At 42.4% G+C, this 5,948-nt stretch overlaps 1 pseudogene; it reads right to left on the reverse strand.

Annotated features, from left to right (window-relative positions):
* Positions 1-3,877: 3,877 nt before the first annotated feature.
* Positions 3,878-3,995, reverse strand: LOC126207148 (5S ribosomal RNA; annotated as a pseudogene).
* Positions 3,996-5,948: the final 1,953 nt, after the last annotated feature.

The raw sequence follows: 5,948 nt of genomic DNA on the forward strand, positions 1-5,948 counted from the left end.
AATTGCTGTGTTTTATATTTTATTCATTGCGTGTTTTGATGAAGGATTGACAAGTCTGTGAATTAATGTCCCATGTTTTTTTTCCAGCAGTTTCTTTTCCTTTATGACATATAGTATGTGTGACATTTGGTATGTTGGAACCTAGCTTGTTAGTAATTAATTCAGAATTGTTTGGACTGCTGGAAATACTCTTTAGGCACGGTAACCTGTTGTTTGGAGTTATCTTAAAAAAGACTACGTTTCCTACAAACAACATGAGGTATTTGACCATGCATGACCCGAAATCAACCTGATCTACTTTCCTGAATAAGCTGTACCAATCCTCCTCTCCCTGACCTATTTAGATCACACATAGTCAAACCCTATTACAGGTAGTCTATATTGGTGCCAAAGCAACATGCACGAAATCGACTACCATTAGTGCTATCTCTAATCGTGCAGAAAACCATTGAGGCGTTGCCGGTCATGACGCTGGCACAGCTCGATAAAGTGTACATTTGTGTACGTGTCAGGAAAGTTATCCAAATCACCATCTACGTAATGTATCCTATCCCTGTCCAAATTGTTTCCTGCCCCACCAATTGTCAGTACACGGTACTGTTCTGAAAAATCCTTACTTAGGGACCCACGTCCTCTGACACATCACCTAGCTCTTCATTTGGTTTGTAAATGCTGATGGCCTGATACACTGTCCCTAAGCTTCCTTGCAACTCGCTCATGGTTACTATCAGGCAGCAGAAATTTCTCCCACGTTATTTTGCACATTATTAGGCTTCCTCTTCTTGGTTGAAGTCTGCTGCAAACTTCCTGCTTATATTTCTACCTGAAGCTCTTTTCTTCTTAACAGACAGCTGTTTTTAGTGCTGACAGTAAAAATATTTGTTTCTCCCTGCCTTTCTACCGACTGCCAGTTACCAAGCACCCTCCTCCATCTATCGCCCTACATCCTGATAAAATCCTTCCTTGCTTCCTCCAGTTGTGTCTAAAGGATGCAGATTTTTCTTCATGCTCTTCAATTAAAATGTTTCTGCTGCAGGATCTGCTGTTACAGGAGGGAGCCTCTTCTGTTTTCTCAGTATTCTGCCCACTACATATTTCCTGCAAGACTAGCAGCAAATCCTCCAACTCACTGCCCTATAACAGCTCCCACATATCTCATTAATGGCCAACTTCGAAAAAGAAGACTTTAAAGCAGAAAGTTCGGCAAAGGCGCGAGTTTAGTGTACGTAAACTAAAACGATACTAATGTGTTCCGCACAGATGCCGCAGTTTTTGTACTGATTTACGAGGGTATAGTCCGCCTCCATAGGGCAGCGGTAGCGTTACCGCCTAGCACGCAGGAGTCCGGGGTTCGATTCCCGACAGGGAATGGGTGTTGTGAGTCCATCATCATTTTCAGCATCATTTACACGCAAGTCGCCGAAGTGGCGTCACCTAAAAAGACTTGCAATACGGCGGCCGAACCCCGAAGGGGATATCCCGGCCAATACATTGCACACGATCATTTCGTTTCATATACGAGGGTGTAACCAAATAAAATTGACATATTTGCAAGGGGTGATCAAAGATGTGTTCCGGTCGAGTGCGATGTTGTAGCGTATATACAACTCTGATGCGTATAAGCGCCGACATATAGGCAAGGAATTAACGTGCCCTTCGTTTGGAAACTTTTTGATCGCTCGTTACAACTTTATTCGTTTTCATGAATGTTGTTTTCCATATTTCTTCGGCATGTAAGATCAATTTCTCTGATGCGCAAACATTGTAACTACATGTGAGAAATACACTTGTTACGAAGAAATAGTATCTGAAATTGTAAAAATACAATTTTGTAAAAGTAGTAAATTAGGTACATTGGCCGTTTCAGGGACTGTATTGTATCGAGTCACTGAAACGGAGCTTCATAAACAAAATCTTTGGAGTGTGGAAGGTCTTTGACAACATCACGCCGCAAGGAGATGCGCTTGAAGAGTGATATATTTCGGCCGTATCTAGTCGAAAGAGCATTGCCAACAACATTGCTGCACTATGGCTTCAGTAGAATGCAATTTTCCAGCATGTCTTGGCAATATTGCTGATGTTGCAGATTGTTGCAGGTAGTTGCCGACGTATTGCCGAGTGGATGCCGCTGTTGTCCTCCAATCAAGGGTAAAGAGCAAATGCAGGGAAATATCTGTCTCTGTCCTTGTCGGTGAATTCTTTCCTCTCGCTGTCACCTTTGTTTTCTACTTTTCACCGACAGCACGGCTGTCATGTGCCTGAGCGAAAACAATATCGCTTCACTTTTGTTCGAAAGTTTGCTCGCGTACATACAGCCATGAGTTTTGCATTTATTCATTGCCGTTAGTTTGTTGTGTACAGCAATGGAAGAGTGAACAAACGAGAAAACTATGAGTTTTATAAATGCGATTCAACTAGGACCAGAGCTATGGGACGTCGAAAGCGAAGACTACAAAGACTGCCGTCTGAAGAGCAACAGCTGGGAAGCTATTGTCGATGATTTCGGAATCATGCTTGATGAAGCAAACACAAAAATCCGAAGTCTTCGAATCTATCCTAAGTGCATAGGGGGAGTGGAATCGCAGATGGCTCTTCATCGATACGGTTTATATTTGATAGCATAAGTTCGTACTATCTCGAGACGTGCCTGAAGCTGGAATTGATATTGTAAATATAAGTGGAGAGGTAAGCAAATTTTTTTATATAAACGTACGTATGATAATACAGTACATAGACTTTTTAGTTTACACTTGCCAGGCTACACGACCACGGCCCCTTACTCTTTGGCCCTTGTACTTGTATTCCTGGTTATTTTTTGAAGGCAGTGTAGTCTTACGTTGCTGTTTCGCAAAGATTGAAATTTCGAGAAAAGGTCTTGCCGCAACAAAAAGTAGATAACTAAATTGAATATAAAAGTGGTATGTGTACCAGAAAAATATGATTCAAAAGTAAATTGTGTATATCAGATAGCGCCTACTTATTACATACTGTTTCATGCCTAGTGTTTACCAATGGTTTATATTGTTTTCAGTTCCAGTTCGACGCTAACAAGTGGACCGAACGAACTTTTCCGAAAACCGAGTTTGAAAATTTCAGGTGTGCTTGTACATTTCGTATGGTCGCTAGCATTCGATGAGCAGCAGCTGAGCAAGTAAGCACTTACCTTCCTAATCGCGAGGTCTTTGGGTCAAATGTCACTTCCGACTCTTATTTCTTTCGTTCAGTGTAATTCTAACAACAGATGGCGTGGTGCTCGACGACATTATGCGACGACGGAGAAAAACGTTTTTGAGTACAAACCAAGTTTCTCTTACAATAGACACATAAAAAAACATGCAAATGGAAAAATTCGACTTTCATTACATGTGCTGTATGTCGCAATAACTAGGTTAGGTTAGTGGTGTTTAACGTCCCGTCGACAACGACGTCATTAGAGACGGAGCGCAAGCTCGGGTTTGGGAAGGATGGGGAAGGAAATCGGCCGTGCCCTTTCAAAGGAACCATCCCGGCATTTGCCTGAAACGATTTATGGAAATCACGGAAAACCTAAATCAGGATGGCCGGAGACGGGATTGAACCGTCGTCCTCCCGAATGCGAGTCCAGTGTTCGCAATAACTATTTGTTTTCATGTTTCTATGATGAGTAACAACCTGATTCGTGTCGTGCTCTATTTAGTACCCCGTCTTCAGGCCACAAGTGGCCCATCTGGACCATCCGACCGCCGTGTAATCCTCAGTTGTGGATACGGATAGGAGGGGCGCGTGGTCAGCACACCGCTCTCCCGGTCGTTCTGATGGTTTTCTGTAAACGGAGCCGCTACTATTCGGTCGAGTAGCTCCTCAATTGGCATCACGAGGTTGAGTGCACCCCGAAAAATGGCAACAGCGTATGGCAGCCCGGATGGTCACCCATCCAAGTGCTGGTCACACCCGACAGTGCTTAACTTCGGTGATATGGCGGGAACCGGTGTAGCCACTGCGGCAAGGCCGTTGCCTCGTGCTCTATTTAGGTTATGGATTATACTTTCCCGAATGTAGATACACTAATATAAATAAAGTGATTATAGTAATATATTTGAAAGTTCTTGTGTATCCTATTTTTTACATCCAATTAGGTGATGAAAACCATGTATTCTATTATTTCCTAGGTGAGATTATGGAAATAATAAATGAATCACTAAATATTGATAATTTGCACATTCATAACAAATCTGTTCTTAGAATTACGTGGGAATGGAAAAAAAAAAAGAATTGCACCAGCAGTGAGATTCGATTCAATGCTCTCGCACTTATAAAACTAAGCGGTTACCGTTTTTTTAACTTGGTCATTAAGGCATCAGGTGCTTGAATTGGTGGAGGCAGGGTGAGCAGGGGGTCGGAACCCGGGGCCTGGCCACCATGTCTCCTCCCTACCGTTCCTGAGGATGTGGTCCAAGGAATGGAATTGTTTTTAACTTTTATCTATTTATTTTTTTTAGATTTACAGGTGCAAAATCACAACATACAGAAACTAAAGGTGCCATTCGACACATCCAAATGCAAAACTTTTCCAAACGCCGTCTGCATTTAAATAATTTGCACTAATATGTACTCACCTGAGTGCATCAAGCACGAACGTAAGGTCCTGAACTATGATCTATCTTCTCACTTCAATTCTCGCTCTCGGAACGCCCCAGCTAGTCCGAAGATCCGTGAATAACGAACCCAAGTAACACGCGAAACATGTTCTATATTTGTGCCTTGGCTAAGGACTGTTAGGCTAATACGGACCGTGCGAAGTACGAGTATTTAGCAATGCGTAAAGTTTTTAGACTCGATTCTCTCGAAACACTGTTGAGAGCTGCTCGTCCTGTCTACAGGTGTTTAAGTCCTACTAGCCTCTTGCACTCCCCGTCAATTATGGATCAGATCGGCGAAAGAACATAGTGGAGCGTTGGACCTACAAATGCAAGCAACACCTTACAGGAAACGCCGCAGTAAACACATGAAAGGGACATCAGACGGGCGAGGAGCAGCAAGAAATTCAAAAATCCGTCCACATCATAAATAATGCCCATCAAAATCGTTGCAACTCGCCTGCAGCTTTTGATGAACACAGAGCTAACAAGCTGTATTAGAACACGGGTAGGCATATACAGACATTGTTGCTTCTACTGTCGTGAAAGGAAAAAAAAAAAGTTCAAATGTGTGTGAAATCTTATGGGACTTAACTGCTAAGGTCATCAGTCCCTAAGCTTACACACTACTTAACCTAAATTATCCTAAGGACAAACACACACACCCAGGCCCGAGGGAGGACTCAAATCTCCGCCGGGACCAGCCGCACAGTCCATGACTGCAGCGCCTGAGACCGCTTGGCTAATCCCGCGCGGCGAAAAAGAATTATGGCAGTAACGCACACTTTAAAATTTCAGTTTTGTTGTGATCTGTATGACGTGTGTTTCCTTGTGATCATAAATAAAAATAACACATAAAAAATTATATTATTTGCAAATTATCTTAATGAAATATTCGAGTCCTACCAGACGATTGTATACTTCTGGTACCAAGAGGCTTCTTGATGAAGAGTGCAATTTTTAGAGGTACATTAAACTAAAGTACAGATCACCAGTTGCTGAACCGAAGTCTGATGGCCAAACGAGTAGTAATTCTCATATTTCTACATGTTTTAGCAATTCTCAAACTAGCTGCTTCTATCAGATATCCGAAATCGTGTTTCGACATTCTGCAAAAATCCTGCATCACGTGTTCACCTAGAATCAGTTCAGGAGTATAATTTACTGGAGCATTCCGCTTAGCTCAGTGCAAACACTTCTGGCCCGGAAACGCATTGCCAAAAACATTGTTGGGCAACAGTATTGTAGTACCAAGTGTTTATAATAAAAGTGCACCTACTCACGGCGGTCCAGTGTAGGTTGTAATATTATTATTGTGTGGCTGCAAATCTT

This window comes from Schistocerca nitens, chromosome 1 (assembly GCF_023898315.1).
Source record: "Schistocerca nitens isolate TAMUIC-IGC-003100 chromosome 1, iqSchNite1.1, whole genome shotgun sequence".
Lineage (NCBI taxonomy): Eukaryota > Metazoa > Arthropoda > Insecta > Orthoptera > Acrididae > Schistocerca > Schistocerca nitens.